Raw genomic sequence first — 21,012 nt, 5'->3', positions numbered from 1 at the left:
TGGCCTTACGTCTGCCTACTTTGTGCAGTTGTGTTGAAATGCTAAACATTTGCCTATCATGTGTTACATTTAGTTAAAGTTTGACGTTTGTAGCATGATGACGTAATTCCATGAATATCAATAATACATATTTTTATGGCCGGCCGGAGTGGCCGAGCGGCTCTAGGCGCTACAGTCTGGAACCGCGCGGCCGCTACGTCGCAGGTTCGAATCCTGCCTCGGGCATGGATGTGTGTGGTGTCCTTAGGTTAGTTAGGTTTAAGTAGTTCTAAGTTCTAGGGGACTGATGACCTCAGAAGTTAAGTCCCATAGTGCTCAGAGCCATTTGAACCATATTTTTATGGTACGCATATTGTCAGCAATCCACTGTTTGTTCTCTATTTTGAATTATGATATACAAAGGGTAAAAAGCCTCAAAATTTTTTCATTTAGTTTTCAACTTTTATCCGTAGTGCAAGGAAGAAACATTTAATTTTCTGAGCAGGCTGCATCTAACTATCATCAAAGTGATTCTATCCCATTTAGTTGTCATTAATACATTTCCGAGTTTTATATATAAATGTAGGCGCAAAGACAAGAAAAAAAAAGCTGCACCACGAAGAAATTATCTGAATGGGATGGAAATCGGTAACTGTGATCTATACGCACAGACAAACAAATGATTACCATTTCGGAAAAATTGGATGATTTATGTAAAAGAAAAAGTTTCACAAATTGAGCGAGTCAGTAATGCGTTGGTCTATATGTGGCCCTTATGCAAACTGTTGTTCAGCTTGGCATTGATTGAGACAGTAATTAAATGTCTTCTTGACAGATATCGTGCCAAATTCTGTCCAATTGGCGCGTTAGATCGCCAGAATCTCGAACTGGTTGGAGGGCCCTGCTTGTAATGCCCCAAACGTTCTGAGTTGGGGAGAGATCCGGTGTCCTTAGTGGCCAAGGCAGGGTTTGGCAAGCACGAAGACAAGCAATAGAAACTCTCGCTGTGTACGGTCTGAATGTAAGCCCAAGATGCCTTCTCATGACGGGCAACAAAACGGGGCGTATAATATCGTTGTCGTGCCGTAGTGCTGTAAGTGCGGATGACCACCAAATGGGTCCTACTACAGGACGATATGGCACCCAGACCATCACTCCAGATTCTCGGGCCGTATAGCGGACAACAGTCAGGCTGCTATCCGACCACAGTCTAGGGCGCCTCCAGACACGTCTTCACTGGTCATCGGGTCTCAGTTCGAAGCGGGACTCATCACTGGAGACAATTCTACCCCACTCAATGAGATTGCAGGCTGAATGTGCCCAACACTGCCGAAAATAGTCCGCCCATGGTAGCTGAGTGGTCAACGCGACAGAACGTCATTTCTAAAGGCTTGGGTTCGATTCCCGGCTGGGTCGGAGATTTTCTCCGTTCAGGTACCGGGTGTTGTGTTGTCCTACTCATCATCATTTCATCCCCATCGACGCACAAGTGGCTGAAGCGGCGTCAAATCGAAAGACTTGCACCCGGCGAACGGCCTACCCGACGGGAGGCCCCAGTCACACGACTACTGAAAATGTGCTCGTTGCTCTACAGAGGTCAATGATAATCAGCACAAGTGGCGCCGTGATCTCAGCCCCATTTCTATGGCCTATTAATGTCCCTGTGTCCCTGATGATTGCCCGGCCCTTGCATTCTGCCGTGTCTCTAAGTGGACCGCTTCCTTCTTGACGCTGTGTCCGGCCATGGTTCACCGATTCCTGCCAACCTCGTCGAATAGTGACATCGCTCCAATTCAAATGTCGAGCGATTCGCCGATTTCTCCAGCAGGCTTCTTTGATCCCAACTACACATCCTCTCTCAAATGGCAGTCTGCGATGCATAATTACTGCCCAACTGTGAACACGGATGAAATTCACAAATACTTTATGCCCTCGTGTCTACATGCCCCTGTTTAGTCCTTGCCAGTTGGGGGGTGAAATTGTGCTGCAGCATCACGCATTCATCTATAGACCACCGAAGTTTAGAATTTAGCATTTCGTTTTGACACTGGTGTGAATAGCGATTTGCAACCTTCCTGCATAACTCCCTTGTGGAGCGTCGGTTTTTTTAAGTGTATATGCATTGTCTGTTTTTTCGGACGTGTTCGAAAGAACAGACATCGTCTGATCCAGCGGACATATAACTAATTCTTCAAAGGTTTCATTGACATTAGCCGCATTTGGGCTTTGAAATGTATCACAGGTAACGGGTGAAAATTTGTGCAGGACCGGGACTCGAACTAGGATTTCCCGCTTTACGCGAGCGGTCGCTTTGACCGCCTCGGCCATCCGAGCACGCTACCCTTCCGGCCCGACTCCAAACTTGAACCCCCTACTCGCAGATCCCTGTTTCCTGTGAGAGATGGAGCATGGTGTGCATCCACACTGAAAGAAATGATCATCCAGACAGGCGCCACTACAGAAGTGTGTTCAAGGCTGGGCATTTGGTCGGAAGGGAAGCGTGTAGCGTGTTTAGATGGCCGAGGTGGTTAAGGCTACTTCTCGTGTAAGTCGGAAAATCCGGGTTTGAGTCCCGTTTCTACAGCAATTGTTGACCTGTTCCCATTGGTACAATTTAATGCCCAAGTGTGACTAACGTCAATGAAATCTTTGAACAATTTTCGTGTTAGTTTTTGAACGCTTATTCTCTTTTGGCATTTCACTGTAGATCATCATCATCTTTATTTGCATAACATATGATTTCATTTGTTGCTTTTGAAGTTTGATTTCAATTTTTACCTGCCTTGCTGGTTAGGTGGGGAAAGCTTCCGACTTCAGACGCCACGGTCCAGTATTCAGTCTTCAATCTTGCTCTTTCACCTATGGTAATCTGAAAGGTGCCAAGTTGAGCCGAATTCGTGATCCACGTTCCCCTCTGAATGGCTAGTAAAATATCAGAGGAGGATAAAGGCATCCCACCTCCAATATGACAATGCCTGTAAAACGCTATGGTTTTTATACCAACTTTAGGTTTGTTGACATCTTTATTCCCTTTTTTGGAGTACCACTGGTGGTTCTAAAGAATTACCCCAGGATATGTGTGGTTCCAAACAATAGCATATCCTGTATCTTACCGTTGTTATTGCATGTTGGACACTGAGATGAACCATTTTTGTTCTTGCCACAAATGAATAATATCTGCTCCCCAGTCTCTTTACATCGTTTGGTTTTTGAGTCGCTTGATCATTGGGATTACAATCAGGAAGGAGGCAACAGTGTACTGTCTAGCGTATAGCAACGTCAGGCCTGTTAGGTGGTGCAGCTCAAGCATTGTGTATTTTTTATAGATGGTAATTTTAGATCCCTTACGTGTTGCCTTCGTACGATTTATTATTCGTTGTTGTTTTGACCATAATGACCGCTCTGTTGAGGAGTCTAAAAAACCATCAAGCTCTTTTTTAAACAAATAAAAGCATTTAACCAGACAAGCCCAGCCTTACATAAAACTTGCTTGGTTGGAGCAGAGGCATTATATAGCTGTTAGCAGCACGTCCTACAGATGTGAACAAATTATGTTACAAATAAAGCACTAGTTTCATTAGACTGGTCTGAATATGGAGTTAAAAACGACTTAAAATTGCCTTTTGATACCCCAGGGAAGGATTTTAATGTCGAACACATTAGCATTTAACCAGCAGTTAATAACAGCACGAGATGAGGAACAAATGCAAACAGTCAGCACGCCACGAGATTTTTCAGCTCTTCTTTTTCTACCGCTAAAAATCCGCGACGCTGTTTACTGAAATTACAAGTGTGCCTCATTTCTGCAGCAGAGCACAAGACACGAAGTCAAAGGAAAAACCGAAAGGCAGGGAGAGAGAGATATGCTTAAAATAGCACTTGAAATTACGTTGAGAAATGTGAATACGCTCTCAGATCCTGCTATGTCCTGTAATGAATTAAATTTTTGACGCGGACATTACTTTAATTAATTCCTGAAGTTAAGGCGCACACCCTTTCCGGCGCTGTGAGACGGTTTTTGTGGCGCTTATACCTTATAGCGAGCATTCGCTGCAGTATTTGATTTAATTCGATTTCACAATGTCCAGACATGCCTACTGGAGTAAGATCGCCGGCTTCTTCAGTTGCGCCTGAAGCTACTAAGTGGAATTCATAGTGATCAGATTTCCGTAGTGTGTATGTTACTGAACTGAGCAGAGTAACTTAGTTGTAAAGACCTGTGGGGACGGGGGAGGGGTGGTTGTGTCTAGGATCTAATGCCTGACAGGCGACTTGGAAAGGTGTACCATAAATGTTTTCAGGTGAACGCCGCATTTACTCCTTCTAGAATCCGTGCCAGATTCCTAATTAGTTAACTGCTACTAATAATCTGGAATATGGATGGAAAGAATTAATCATAAATCTGGACTCGTCTCTCTGACCTGGATTATTGATTTGGATTTATATTACATAATGTGAAAAGGAAGACGCTGACAGGTGTGAATAATTTCGAACCACAATTTTAATAGTTATTGTGGCAAAATATAACACTAATTATTTTCAGAAGAATGGATAAACTGGTAGAAACCGACCTCAGAGAAGATCAGTTTGGGCCTCAGAGAAATACAGGAACACTTGAGGTCATACTGACCCAACGACTTATCTATGGAGATAGTTTAAAGAAACGCACGTATTTGCGGATTTAGGGAAAGCTTTTCATACTGCTGACTTGACTACACTCATCGAAATTCTGAAGATAGCAGAGATAAAATACAGGGATCGAGAAGTTCACACAAGTTGAACATAACCCAGACTGCAGTTATATGATTCGGAGGGCTTAAAAAGGAAGCAGTAGTTGGGAAGGGAGTGAGACAGTGTTGTAGCCGCTTCCCCATATCATTTGTGTGTACATTGAGAAACCAATAAAATAAACAAAAGAGAAATCTGAAAAAGGAATCAAAGATTAGAGAGAAAAATAAATACCTTAAAATTTGTCGATAACACTGTAATTCTGTCAGAGAGGGGAAAAAGCTTGCAAGAACAGATGAATGGAGAAGACAGAGCATTAAGTAAAGTTTGTAAGGTGAATATCAACAAAAGTAAAACAATAGTAACAAAAAGTAGGTGAATTAAATCAGGTGATGCTTACAGGGTTAGATTAGGAAATGAGATACGAAATGTAGAAGATTAATTTTTGCTATTTGGGCAGCAAAACAACCTATAATGTAAGGCAGACTGATTATAGCAAGAAAGTGGTTCTAAAGACGAGAAATTTGCTAACCTCATGTTAGGAATGGTCGATAAGCGGTTTAGGGAAGAAGAATATTGAAAATTAGTTGTGAAGATCGAAATACTAATAAGGAGTTACTGAACCGAATTAATAAAAAACATGTTTTACATTAATCTTTCGGACAATAGTAATAGTAACCTCAGACTTTTTGGGGATCATGCAGCTATCTATAATGAATAACTGTCTGAATGAAGATGCATAAACTGTCAGTCAATTTTTGATAAGATTTCAAAGTGGTGTAGAGCTTGGCAACTTGCTTTAAATGTTCAGAAATTTAATATTACATACTCCACAAAACGAAAAAAGCATAGTATCCTGCGGCCATTATATTAGTGAATCACAGATGGCATCGACCAACTTACGCAAATAGCTGGGTGTAGCATTTTGTATGGATATAAAATGGAATGGCTGAGTATGGGTATAGCAGGTAGTATACTGGGGAAATGCAATTAGGCTGCAAAGGAGAATGCTTACAAATCACTCGTGTTACCCATCCTAGAATATGGTTCAAGTGTGTGGGATCCATGCCAAATAAGACTGACAGCAGATACTGAACGCGTACAGAGAAAGGCAGCACGAATGGGCGCAGGTATGTTTGATCTGTGGGGGTGAGTGTCACAAAGGTGCTGAAGAAACTGAACTGGAGGATGCCGCAAACCATCCCGAGAAAGCCAACTTCTAAAGCTTTGTGAGAACAAGATTAAGTGCCGGCCGAAGTGGCCGAGCGGTTCTAGGCGCTACAGTCGGGAACCGCGCGACCGCTACGGTCGCAGGTTTGAATCCTGCCTCGGGCATGGATATGTGTGATGTCCTTAGGTTAGTTAGGTTTAAGTAGTTCTAAGTTCTAGGGGAATGATGACCACAGCAGTTAAGTCCCATAGTGCTCAGAGCCATTTGAACCAAGATTAAGTTATGAAAATTTTCTCGGGCTTCCAGCCGCGTCAGGTTATGGGATTTTAACCGCCTGACGCGGCTGGTAGCCCGAGAAAATTTTATTAATTCATATCGCCGTGAAACCATGCATTCATACAATATTAAATTAATTAGAGCACGCGCGGAGGTATTCAAACATTCGTTCTTCTCGCAATCCATACGCAAATGGATCGGGAAGAAACCGTAATAATTAGTACAGTGGGAAGTATCCTCTACCATGCATTTCACAGTGGTTTGCAGAGCTTAGACGTAGAAGTAGATGTAAATTTGGTAATGTAGGGGTGCGAGGAAAGGGGGCAGGGTGGGGAGGATAAAAGTTAGAAATTGGGACGGAGACTCTAATACAGTAAGCTAGATCATATGGATGCAGGTTGCAGTAGATATGCAGACATACAGATGCTTGCACAAAAAAGTCTATCGTGACGAGCTGCAATAAACCAGTCTTCGGACTGAAGAAGACAACAACAACGGTGTGAATACGTCTCATTTGCACCATGGCCATCAGGATAGGTTGGATGACCTGAAGAGTTATCTTTGTTTCGCTATGTTTCATCACTTTCAAGTAATAATAGTTTTGATTTCGAAATCTGTGATATCAATAACTATTTCGTACTTTTCATTGACATACTTCGCCTGGTGAAGGAAAAGCTAGACTCTCTTATTTATTTTGTTTTACATGTTACATTCTCTCGTCTCCTTTTTCCTTCTCCATCCTTGTATGAGTGATCGCATGAAGTGAGTACAGGTTGAATTTAGAGGAATAAGGGCGGACCATAGGTAGAAGAAGAAGTGTAGAGGCAATACTGAATTAACCTGGTGGGAAAGTTCAGCAAAGGGAAGGTAGCTCTAAAGATAACCTAGATGGCAGGGTAAGAGTCGTCAAGTTGGTCACAGGGATTGTCGTCGTATCCCCAACACCAAAGTTTGAACGGGAGAGCCGTTGTTGGGGTGCACGATAGTCCTAGTTTAGCGGGACCTGGCGAGATGAGCGGATGCAGCCGGGTGCCATGTACTCACATCTTACACCAAACTTAATAAATAAGTATTGCATTGTTCAATTCAGAAAGTAAATCCCATATGTGTTACTTAAGTAGAGGTTTCACTCTACTGGTAATGAAACAGACAAGTAATATGAGTGCACTTGACAACTTTGCAGAAATTTGCTCATCACATTGAAGTAGGTCTTGGTCCACGTCCCATGTTGTTCTAACGGCATGTGCAGGTAGTTGAATTGGTGTGTACAGTATAGTTGGGAGAATCGTTCGTTTTCCTTTCCGTTATTTTCCAAGGGAAGGAACGTGTGACCATAATCATGTGCTGAAGGAGAACATAGCTGGTAAATTCTGCTATTTTATCGTCAAGGTAATTCAAAAGGTGTAGAATACGTTGCATAGAAAGCATAAATTTTGCAGCTATTGTTTTTGCCAGTTTTAGGATAAATAAATGCAAATTGTCAGCAGACTAAATTTCGTGAACTGCTCACAACACCCCCGCCCCTCGCCCCCCCCCCCCCCAATCCTCCACCCCGTTTGCCACATCCGAATGAAACTAATTTCACCCAAGTATTTAAACGATTGGCACAATTACTGAATTAATAGTCGCAACAGAGTTCAATGAATAAGTTAATGAATGAACCTATGTCAGTCCCAATGATGAGATTGCAAGCTCCTGCGACATTTATTTGTTGCTTTATGGTAACTCGCCCCATTAATGTTACCCGTTTTGCATGTAATTAATTTGTTTAATAAATTTGGTAAACGGTTAACGTTGACCTCTGTTTATAACTGTTTCAAGGGTGTTAGCCTAGAGCAATTGTATTCGAGTTCTTAACCATGAGGTAAAAAGTGTAGCGAGACTAGGAGCGGACCTATAAATAAAACATAATTCAGTCGTTCCTTCAGTATACTAAAATTCTTTGAATCAATTACTTATTCTGCAACCGAATTGACTTTGATTTTTGCCTAAAGAGTGTACCGAGCGAGATGGCGCAGTGGTTAGCACACTGGACTCGTATTCGGGAGGACGACGGTTCAATCCCGCGTCCGGCCATCCTGATTTAGGTTTTCCGTGATTTCCCTAGATCACTCCAGGCAAATGCCGGGATGGTTCCTTTGAAAGGGCACGGCCGACTTCCTTCCCCATCCTTCCCTAATCCGAGCTTGTGCTCCGTCTCTAATGACCTCGTTGTCGACGGGACGTTAAACACCAATATCCTCCTCCTCCTCTTGTAATCAATAATTTTCGACTTTTACAATTCATTCAATGATTCTTAATTACTTAGTTCTTTTTTCATATGCCTTTCTCGTCTACAAAAAAGGTGTGGCATGTGCAAAAATTAAATGATGTCAGTAGCTCGAAAGTGGTAGGGAAACTAGAAAATCTGAAAAGGGAAATGCAAAGGCTCAATGTAGATATAGTAGGTGTCAGTGAAGTGAAGTGGAAAGAAGACAAGGCTTTCTGGCCAGATGAGTACAGGGTAATATAAGAAGCAGCAGAAAATGGTAAAAGAGGAGTAGGATTCGTTATGAATAGGAAGGTAGGGCAGAGAGTTTGTTACTGAGAACAGTTCAGTGTTAGGGTTGTTCTCATCAGAATCGACAGCAAAGCAATACCGACAACGATAGTTCAGGTATATATGCCGACGTCGCAAGCTGAAGACGAAAAGATAGAGAAAGTGTATGAGGACAATACAGTATGTATAAGGTAATACAGTATGTAAAGGGGGATGAAAATCTAATAGTCATGGGGGACTGGAATAAAGTTGAAGGGAAAGGAGTAGAAGAAAAGCATACAGGAGAATACGGGCTTGGAACAAAGAATGGGAGAGGAGAAAGACTAAGTTTCAACTAGTAATAGCGAATACTCTGTCCAAGAATCACAAGAGGAGGAGTACACTTGGAAACGGCCGGGTGATACGGGGAGATTTCAGTTAGATTACACCATGGTCAGACAGAGATTCCTAAATCAGATACTGGATTGTAAGGCGTGCCCAGGAGCAGATATAGACTCAGATCACAATATAGTAGTGATGAAGAGTAGGGTGAAGACATTAGTCACGAAGAATCAATACGCAAAGAGGTAGGATAGGGAAGTACTAAGGAATGACGAGATAGCTTGAAGTTCTTTAAGGCTATAGATACAGCAATAAGAAATAGCTCAGTAGGCATTAGAGTTGAAGAGGAATGGACATCTCTGGAAAGGGCCATCGCAGAAGTTGGGGAGGAAAACATACGTACAAACAAGGTAACTGTGAAGAAACTATGGGTAACAGAAGAAATACTTCAGTTGATTGATAAAAGGAGGAAGTACAAAAATGTTCCGCGAAACTCAGGAATACAGAAATAAATAGGAAGTGCAGGGAAGCTAAGACGAAATGGTTGCAGGAAAAATGTGAAGACATCGAAAATGAAATGATTGTCTGAAGGACAGACTCAGCATCCAAGAAAGTCAAAACAACCTTCACTGAAATTAAAAGCAAGGGCGGATAGGTGGAAAAAGTACACTGACGGCCTCTATGAGGAGAAAAATTTCTCTGATGCGATAGAAGAAGAAACAAGAGTCGATTTAGAAGAGATAGGGGATCCAGTATTAGAATCAGAATTTAAAAGAGCTTTGGAGGACTTAAGGTCAAATAAGGCAGAAGGGATAGACAACATTCCATCAGAATTTCAAAAATCACTGGGGGAAGTGGCAACAATACGACTACTCACGTTGGTGAGTAGAGTGTATGAGTCTGGCGACATACCATCTGACTTTCGGAAAAGCATCATCCACACAAAATCCGAAGACGGCAAGAGCTGATAAGTGATAGAATTATCTCACAGTCAACTTAACAGCTCATGCACCCAAGATTCTTACAAGAATAATATACAGAAGAATGGAAAAGAAATTTGAGGATGTGCTAGATGACGATCAATTTGGCTTTAGGAAACGTAAAGGCACGAGAAAAGCAATTCTGACGTTGTGGTTAATAATGGAAGCAAGAATTAAAGAAAAATCAAGACACGTTCATAGGATTTGTTGACCTGGAAAAAGCGTTCGACAATGTAAAATGGTGCAAGATGTTCGAAGTTCTGAAAAAAGTAGGGGTAAGCTATTGGGAGAGACGGGTAATATACAATGTGTACGACAGCCAAGAGGGAATAATAAGAGTGGATGTCCAAGACCGAAGTGCTCTTATTAAGAAGGGTGTAAACAAGGATGTAGCCTTTCGACACTACTGCTCAATCTGTACATCGAGGAAGCAATGATGAAAGTAAAAGAAAAGTTTCAGGAGTAGAATTAAAATTCAAGGTGAAAGGGTATCAGTGATGCGATTCGATGATGACATTGCTATCCTGAGTGAAAGTGAAGAAGAATTACTTGATCTGTTGAACGGAATGGTCAAATGAGTACAGAGTATGGAATGTGAGTAAATCGAAGAAAGACGAAGGTAATGACAAGAAGTAGAAATGAGAACAGCGAGAAACTTAACATCACGACTGATGATCACGAAGTAGATGAAGTTAAGGAATTCTGCTGCCTAGGCAGTAAAATAACCACTGACGGACGGAGCAAGGAAGACATCAAAAGAAGACTATCACTGACAAAAAAAGGCATTCCTGTTCAAGAGTAGTCGACCTTGATTTGAGGAAGAAATTTCTGAGAATGTACATCTGGAGTACAGCATTGCATGGTAATGAAACATGGACCATGAGAAAACCCTAACAGAAGAGAATCGAAGAATTTGAGATGTGGTGCTACAGGTTTACCGATAAGATAAGGAATGAAGTGGTTTTACGCAGAATCGGAGAGGAGGGGAATATATGGAAAACACTGATAAGGAGAAGGATGATAGGACATCTGTTAAGACATGAGGGAATGACTCCCATGGTACTAGAGGGAGCTGTGGAGGGCAAGAACTGTAGAGGAAGACAGAATTGGAATACATCCAGCAATTAATTGAGGACGTAGGTTGCAAGTGCTACTCTGAGATGAAGAAGATCGTAAACTTGCGAAACAATGTCATAAACGTTCTAAATCGTTTGAGGTACTTCTTGGGATAAGAATAGTTGCCTCTTAAAGTTTTTGTGAGTGCCTATTTAGTTACCAGCCAGTTGAAGAAAACCATTTCTAGCCACCAGCTGCACATATACACCTTTATTCTCTTCTAGTATCAATTTTAGCAATCATCATCATCACAGAAGATTATAAAATAAAAAAAACAACAGAAAAACATGTTACACAACCAACAAACTTTTCAGAATAAGAACACACGTGAAGAACAATCGTCTGGAAAGTACCTACAAAGCTGTAAATTGATGGATCAAAAACACTTTAAATTCAAAACAGAATACAACTGTGTGTCCAGTACAAATCTGCTCCATTATAACCTTCAAAATACTATTACCCATAAAAATAGCGTATAGTAGATACTCTTAACTGTTAAGAGCCAGTAAGTTCAAGATTTCAGAACTACAATATTGTCAGAGATTATAAAAATAAAGATCTATAGTCAAAGGATATAGAATTTTTGCTCTAGTTAAAGTTGGCAATAAGTCAATATCGTCAACAAATGGTGCCCATAACATTGATGCATTAAAAAAAATCTATCGTGCCATTTCATCTAAATACAACAAAACATTTAATGCGATAATAATTATTACAGTGGTCAAAAGTAACGTTATATGAATCAAATGGTATGTTTAAAAGATTATAAAACATTATAACATTCTTGAAATGTTGAGGTACAAAGTGTATCTTGCTTTTCAGCTCATATTAAAACAATAATAAAAAAATCAGCACTATTGGTTTTATATTCCCATAAAATATTATAAACCAACTTTTACAAACCCCAATATGATTTAACATGAAAGCAGGTCTACAATGTCAGTAACTGGTAACGGCAATCGAAAATAATGAACCACTTAGGCTCAGGATATTGGGATATGAGCCCTAATCGTCGGAATCAGGCCCTGTTACATGGGCACACTAACGCAGACCTAGATAAACTACGGATTTCTCCCTCAGTTACCATTTACATAATCCATAAATGGAATCTGCAGAAGTATGAAGCAAAGTAATCAAATTGGAGCTAATCTGTAGACAAAAGGCCCAACATGAAACATGACTCGTCAATCTTAGACCTTGAGTAACTACTAGCCTATACCTCTGAATACATGTTTTAAAACGTGCATTTTATTTAAGTACGTCATTATCTAAAGAAAATAATCGGTGGTTGTGTCTGTAAGCAACGTTAAAACTCTCATAGGAAAAAGAGATTATCATTGTAATAAGGCATATGCCAAACAGGTTCACGGTTTGTACGTTATTTTGAACGAAAATTATATAGAATGATTTAAAACTAACCTAAGCATCTAGTTATGTATGTTACAGCAGCACACAGTAAAAAGAAGTATGAAGAAAGCCTGTTGTAAGTTTTTTTTGTGAGATATCTGTCTTCTGACTGGTCTGATGCAGCCCGCCACAAATTCCTCTCCCGTGCCAACATCTTCGACTCAGACAAGCACGTGCAACCTACGTCCTCAATTTATTTCCTGTGTTTTCCAACTTCTGTGTTCCCCCATAGGTTTTACCCTCTACAGCTCCTTCCGGTATCACGGCAGTTATTCCCTCATGTCATAACAGGGATCCTATCATCCTGTTCCCTCTTGTAGTCAGTGTTTTCCACATATTCCTTTCCTCGCCGTTTCTGCGGAGGACCTCCTCATTCCTTACCTCATCAGTCCACCTAATTTTCAACATTCTTCTGAAGCACCACATCTTAGATGCTTCAATTCTCTTCTGTTCCGGTTTCCCCACAGTCCATGTTTCACTCCATATGATGCTGTGCTCCAAAGGTACTTTCTCAGAAATTTCTTCCTCAAATTAAGGGCTATGTTTGATATTGGTATACTTCTCTTGGCCAGAAATATCCCTTATGCCAGCGCTAGTCTGCTTTTTATGTCCCCTTGCTCCGTCCATCGTGGATTATTTTGCTGTCTAGATGCAGAATTCCTTGACTACTTCTACTTTGTGATCCCCGATTCTGATGTTAAGTTTCTCACTGCTCTCATTTCTGTTACGTCTCATTAATTTCGTCATTTCATTCAAAATATCCTGTAATTCTTCTTCACTTTCACTGGGGACAGCAGTGTGATCATCGAATATTATCATTGTTATTGTTTCACCCTGAATTTTAATCCCGCACTTGAATCTTTCATCTATTTCCGTTCTTGCTGCTTCGATGTATATACTGAACAGTAGAGTCGAAAGACCACATCCCTGCCTTACACTCTTTTTATTCCGAGCACTTCGTTCTTGATCTCTCACTCTTATTGTTGCACCACTTTACACTGTCAAACGCTTTTTCCAGCTTGACAAACCCCATGAACGTGTCTTGAGTTTTCTTCAGTCTTGCTTACAATATCAGCTGCGCCAGAACTGTCTCTCTGGTGCCTTTATCTTTCTTAGAGTAAAACTGATGGTTATCTAACAGATCCTCAATTTTCCTTTCCAATCTTCCGTATATTATTCTTGTCAGAAACTTGGATGCATGAGCTGTTAAGCTGACTGTGCGATAATTCTCGCACTAGTCGGCTCTTGATATAATGGGAATTGTGTTGATTTTCCGAAAGTCTGATGGTATATCACCAGTCTAATAAATTCAACACACTAACGTGAATCCGATGGAATGTTATCGATTCCTTTTGTCTTATTTGGTCTTAAATCCTCCAAAGCTCTTTTGAATATTGACTCTAATACTGGATCCCCTATCTCTTTCCTATCAGCTCCTGTTTCATCTTCTATCACGTCATCAGACAAGTGCTCTCCCTCATAGAGGTTTTCAATGTACTGTTTCAATCCATCCGGTGTCTCCTTTTACCAGTGGAATTCCAATTATACTCTTAATGTTACCACCGTTACTTTTAATTGCAAGGAAGGCTGTTTTGACTTTTCTCCTTACAACAATCATGTCTTTTTCGAGTTCTTCACATTTTTCAAGCAGCCATTTTGCTTTAGCCTGAAATCCCTTTTTATTTCCTTGCTTAGTGGCTTTTATTTCTTTATTCCTGAATCCCCCTGAAAATTTTTGTACTTCCTGTATTCGTCAATCAACTGAAGTATTTCTTCTGTTATCCATGGTTTCTTCACAGTTACCTTCCTGGCATCTACGGTTTTCTTTCCAGCTTCTGTGATTTACCCTTGTTAGAGATATCCGTTCCTGGTCAACTGAACTACCTAATGAGCTTCTCACTATCACAGTATATGAAGCCTGAGAGAACTTCAATCGAGAAGCTTTTCATAGCTTAATTCATATATATTTATTTAACTTACTCTGAACAATTGTGTAAGACTAGTAAGAACTGGCTGTAGCATTAACTACGAAGAATGGCTAGTAGACAGAAGCACTCTGTATGCTGTCTCATAAATGTGTTAATTATTGTTAAGAAGATAGTGATTTCTGTAAGGCTTACCAGTTACATCATCCAACAAGACGAGAACTTCAATCATATCTCTTCATTCCTTAGTTATTTCCATATCTCACTTGTTCCTCACTATTCTCTTTAAACTCTTCATCATTACTAAATATACAGATAGACTGAGATCAATCTGCTGCTGGGTACGCCTTACAATACAAGATCTGATTTTGAAATCTCTGTCTGATCATGATGTAATCTAACTGAAATCTTCCCGTATCTGACGGCCTTTTCGAAGTATACCTCCTCCTCTTGTGATTCTTGCGCAGATTATTCGCTATAACGAGCTGAAATTTCTGTCAGAACTCAGTTAGTCTTTCTCCTCTCTCATTCCTACTATTAAGCCCACATTCTCCCGTAACTCTTTCTTCTACTCCTCCCCTAAAACCGCACTACAATCCCCCATGGCTATTAATTTTTCATCTCCGTTTACTACCTTCCAAACTTTACAGAAGCTCTCCTGCGAACCTTGCAGAACTAGCACTCCTGAAAGAAAGAATATTGTGCAGATATGGCTTAGCCTTATTTCCAAATAGGTAGTCTGAATTTCTATGTATTTATTTTGTATGTGGGTCATCATGGACCTGTATGAATCAATGCATGTAGTAACTTTTGTGTAGAAAAAGCTTACAGCACGTCGAGAATCGATCATAGCATTTATATGTTTTGCTGTTAGGCTGTTTAAGCTTGGTGTAAGTTTTATTCAAAGAGTGGAATAAGTTCTGATAGCTAATGTGCAACCTTACAGAAAAGCCAACGGTAAAACAGCCTGTGGTAAATATTCGACTTCACAATGACGACAAAAAAGGACGAAGAGAGCCCACCTTACCTGAGTCGCGCCCGCGGACTGACAGGTCGATAAATGTATGGGATGGAGCTGTCACGTGTGATACAACTTTCCACAAGACAGACTCAAATCGCTTCACTTAAAGCTATTGGCTTACAAACCCTGACGTGAAAGATAGAAATAAAACATGACTTCGCGAATAGATCACTGCAGTGACAGAAACAGAGTGAATATCGAAAAACGGTCTCCGCATACGAAACTTTCAAAACATCTAGAAAATGTAGAAGCATATGAAAAACTGTTGAATGAACTAAGCCTCTCCTTTTTCAAAAATCAAGAAATCAGACGACAGACAGATCTGTCTGTCGTATACTATCAACCTTTTTTGATGAACTTACCAGTACTGTTACGGCGGGAACCTGCTTTTGCTACCGATTAACTAAAAGTATAGTATACAATTAAACTTTTGTTCATGACCCTACGAGTAGCGTTATAGCAATAACCTTTTGTTCTTACTGGTGAACTGATCTTCGCTAAGGCGTTAATTAGTTGCTTACTCATTTCTCTTTATTTTTACATTATTCACAAAAGTGATTGGTAGATGTTAACAGAGTTACCCATCATCGCTTTACCACATCACAGCCCCCCCCCCCCCCTGTAGCTGAGAGCCAGCTTTAATTTCGTAACTACTGACATACTCTGATGGCACAGAAAATTAGGACAATTGTTTTAACTGTTTTCTGGTCAACCCTTGTGCGTGAAACGAATACAGTTTGTTGTCACAAGGATTATTAGAGGTGGCATCAGGTCCTCGAAAATTTCGCTTCTAAATATTTTCCATTTTAATTGTATGTCTTTCGGCTTCTGATGTAAATGCAGATATCGCCACTTGTTCCGTCACACCTTCCTTTGAATATCCGTTCTTCACAGTTATGTGACCCTCCGCTAACAGTATATATATATCGGGGCGACCTCGGCTCTTGGCCAGGTAGCATTGTATTACCACACTAAGTTCAAACACTTCCTGTAATTGTAGCCGAGATCACTTCCTGTAATGGCTAGAAAGCGTTTTGTGGGTTCTCTACTGGTAATCGATGTACTTTGAGAGGTGCGACATAATTTCTGTAGAACGAAGTGACTCCTGAAGTTTGTTTCTCCGCTTGTAATATAGCAACATAGAACAGAAATACATCGTGATATCTTGGACTACCTAAACTCTAACCACTGTAACACAAACTTGACGATAGAACTTTGAAAGAGGGCAGTTTACTCGAAGTTAGTAAAGAACAAAATGTAGTGATCCGTCTTCCACAGTGTACATAAAAAAAGTCCACACTCCCCGATCCGTATCTCCACGATTTCAGTCATTACCAGCCGTCTAAAAACAAACGCTACGCTGAGGACTATGGTGCTTAGAGCTGTCACACTACCAGGTAAGAACTGGCTCATCAACGAACTATGAACGTCTAAAACGTTTTCCACGCATTTCGAAACTTATCTCGACAGAGTGAGTTTTTCAGACACCACCAACAAAGCCGCTGGAAGAGATCAGGATCTCGGAGGAATAAGAAAACCAAAAGTCATCGATAAGGTCAATACTAATTTCTGGACATAATCGATAGATTCGTATGGACAAAGGCATCCATTGCATTGAAACCAACAGAGGGTCTGCTCTGAAATGTCAACGACGATGTAAGCCACCGAATGCCGTGGTGTGTGCCGCGAGAATGTGTAATGTCCTCCTTGGACATGCCATTAGAACAGTGGAGAATAGGTGAGAGGCCCTTCCGACTAAATTAGCCTAGCAAACCAGCTTGGGGATAAGAAAGGGGCCCAACAAAAAGTGTGTTCTAGCTTGGTGCATAAATACATTCGGGCAGCGTATACTAATACTTTCATTCCAGAAACGTCCCATAAATGCAACGTAGCAATTAACAAAAGGACATCCTCCGTTCCAAAAATGTCTGTTATCTCCGATAGTATCGACGTACGTCCATGAACAAACTAACTAGAACTTTTTCAGTACTTATGCTGTAAATACACTGCTGTCCATTAAAACTGTAATGCTATAAAGATGGCATGAAACAAACGTAAGACTAATACAAAATGTACTACATTCTTGGATACGCACAGAGTAGTTAGGAGTAATTACTCGCTCACTGATTGCAAAATATTAGTCCTATAGAAAAGATGAACAGGAGCATCTTGTAGGAAATTTAGTACTGGAATACGAATTCGCTGGAGGCTGCAATTTTCTAGTTATTCAAGAAAAACGCGTTTGAAGGTCACTTTTGTGCGTTTGCCTTGAATAATTTGAAAAGTATCGCCTCTAGAGGAAACGTATCCCAGTACAAAATTTAGCTACATTAAATTTCCAACAAACAAGTCCTGTTCACTTTTCCTGTAGGGCTACTAGTTTACACGTAGCGAGCAGGAGATTACGAAAACCTTAACGGGCTACCTGAAGGCGTTGCAGGTTGCTTAAAACCCATGGGTCGGGGCAACTGAATCACCCTATATATAAGGAAACATTACACACTGGGTTTCTCATTCAAAAACCTTTTCATTTACGTGTTGTGGGTAAGTACAGGTTGTGTTAGGCCTTGTGTCAAAACGGGAAACGTCTGCCAGAACAATGACAGGATTGCAGCGAATCGAGAGTGCTGTTCACACTTATGTGATATTGCTGCTCGCGTTGGTCATACGACCATAGGAAGTTCCAAGCACGATCTCAACATTTTCATCCGATGAGCGCATGACAGAGCCGTGCGGGATCATACACCTGGAACGCGCCATTAGTATGGATATTTGTTTGCAACAAGTATTCACACTGACATTTTTTTCATGTTTATTAATTACAACACTAGCCCACTACCTAACTTACATTTAAGTGAGCAGTAATACAAACTAAACAATACTACTCCTACAATACAATATAAAGCAACTGACAGTGAGTATTCAAACTATAATATTTATCCCATGTAGTTCTTCAATGGCCACTTGACCGCCGTGGCTATTCCAGGATGTTGCCCGTCCCTACTAATCGGGGAGATAAGTCTCTAGTTTCTAGTTTCACCACTGCCAAAATACTTACAAAAACATCTCTCCATCACCATTATTGAATCAACACAAACTGCACTCAAAAACTGTTATTAATCATAACCAGCGTATTTATTAACTTCATACTGCCATACACGGTTAGGCCTTTCGCCATTCTCAGAGGCCCTACAAGAGAAATACATTGTTTCTATTACATAAAAAGTACTTCGTACAAACGGGAGATGCAAGCACTCAGTGAAAAGCGTTTGTAAAATACTCGAAATGTACATCGTTAAAAAGAGGGGTAAAACTCACCAAATATCACTAACACATTCTTATGTAACACGAAACTAAAATTAGCAAATACGGGTACAAAATATCTGATCTACATTATTTGACGACATCTGAGTACAAACTGACTAACTGGCACATCGAAGTGTTGAAAAAACCGCCAGATGGCAGTACTATACTGTGTTAATGAAAACTTAATGTTTTGAAATACGGAAATACTGATACAACTAACTGATACAATGTTGTTTTAAATGACAAATAACACTCTGTTATATCTATTACATCACACAGTTTATTAGCTAACAAATATCCGTCTTGTGTAAGGAGACTGGCGAAAATTATCACCGCAAGTTGGCTTTTTTGTATAAAATGTAATTAAAAGAAGTGAGCATCCATCTGTTCAATAAAATAATATCATATAATAAATGGGTAATTTAGTATCCATTAATGCAAACGTAAAAACGTTAAAATCGGTATGATGGTATTCCAATCATAATATAAAACAACATTTACAAAGTTACACGCAGAATGACAGGAAGCATGTATTACTAATGTAACTAACCCGATCTGACTTGTAAGATATAACTTGCGATAAGCAATTTGTGTTATCAGCGCCATAAGTGTAGAGCGGTTCTCTTTCCATAACTTATACATTTTTCCTTAAACGTTTGAGGTATGGTGCTATGGAAGACTGTTGAAAATTAGGTGGAATGTTAAGACAAGGAAGGAGGAGGATCGGCACAGAAACCGTGAAGGGAGGAACCTAGGGGCTAAAATAAGGGAGACAGAGATTGAATTACATCCAATAAGTAATTGAGGACATAGGTTGCAAGTGCTATTCCGAGATGAAGCGGTTGGTGCAAAGAGAGGAATTCGCGGCAGGCCAATCAACCGGTCTGATGACTCAGAAGAAAGAAATGAAAATAATGTGCATTTGTAATCATTTAAGGACAATCCATTTGCCTTGAACCACTGCACATGTCTTAAAATATTTTATTGCTGTCCCCTTCAGGTTGTACTTCCTATACTTATCATCTGCAAAAAATATAAAGTTTAAAGCGTCTGACAATGCAAACTGAAGATCATCTTATAAGACACCATCAAATATGTCAATTCGGTAAATGTACTGTATGTTGCTTCATGAATAAAACAAAGAATTTATTTGAGTTGTTGCCCACTTATCTACTCCGATCTAGGCCTAAGCCGAAGGGTCTCCAATATAGATTTTGGAGAATAATGACAGAAAATCACCGATAAATCATATTTTCCAATTGAAGATATGTCTGAAGATCAGTCATGACATAGAAGAAGTAGTTTATACGTCTAGATCGAGCCTTGTTGTTACACCGTAATGGAGCGGATGAGTTATTAGACTGCGTGAATAAACAGCATAACATGTCTGAAGTAACGTCTATTGTTAAGATTAGCCACAATTGTTAGTAATAGACATCATCTGCTTCTGTTGTAGGTAATAACGGTACACAGCGTGAAACCAATAGGTGGGCGCCATCTATCGCATGTAAATTGTTTAGCAAATAAAACGTAGTATAGTGAGTAACATCAGCGCGTGACATACAGAAAAACAAATTCTTCTTTGAGGAGACGTATTGCTGTTATTTAATGGAGAATATGCAGCAATGTACTGCACATTTGTTCCGGGTCCTGCATACGTATTTAACATGCCACAAATCTCCGTACTGTCACTCAACAAAACGTAGTTCTCGACACAAAATACTCGTAAAAGTGAATGTTGACTATTTCAGCCTACTCAGTCAACGAAGACGAACAGTTTAAATCATAGAAGGAACGCTTTTTTTTATGGAAGGCTTTCTTGGAGGTCCACCTGTAGGATCCCATGCACAAAATGAGTGTTGCTTTATTCACCAACACAATACTCCTCACTGGCCTACTTCTTTCTTATCTCAAGCGCTCTCTCTCTCCCTCGCCCCGCCCCCGCCCCCCCCCGTCTCTCTCTCTCTCTCTCTCTCACACACACACACACACACACACACACACACATACACACGCAAACATAAACACAAAGAGAGAGAGAGAGAGAGAGAGAGAGAGAGAAACAGTATAAATTTTTTTAATTTGTAATTCATCACTGTTGCCAGCACTCCCGTAAGTTTTCTTAGGCTCGTTATGTTCTAGTGCTTCAGATTACCTCATTCCATGAGGTGGTAACGTAAATATGATTTTGAGTTGCAGTTATTTATATCACTGTTAACCACGAAAGCACTTTTGTAACTACG

The 21,012-nt window shown here is 40.3% G+C and overlaps 1 protein-coding gene across 1 annotated transcript in view; it reads right to left on the bottom strand.

Moving 5' to 3' along the window:
* Positions 1-21,012, bottom strand: part of LOC124612916 (tryptophan 5-hydroxylase 1) — a 270,706-nt gene that overhangs the window by 205,408 nt on the left and 44,286 nt on the right. The gene's annotated exons all lie outside the window — the stretch shown is intronic.

This window comes from Schistocerca americana, chromosome 4 (assembly GCF_021461395.2).
Source record: "Schistocerca americana isolate TAMUIC-IGC-003095 chromosome 4, iqSchAmer2.1, whole genome shotgun sequence".
In the NCBI taxonomy this organism is placed as follows: domain Eukaryota; kingdom Metazoa; phylum Arthropoda; class Insecta; order Orthoptera; family Acrididae; genus Schistocerca; species Schistocerca americana.
The sequence above is the reverse complement of the archived record's forward strand: the minus strand, read 5'-3'. Positions and strand labels throughout refer to the sequence as shown.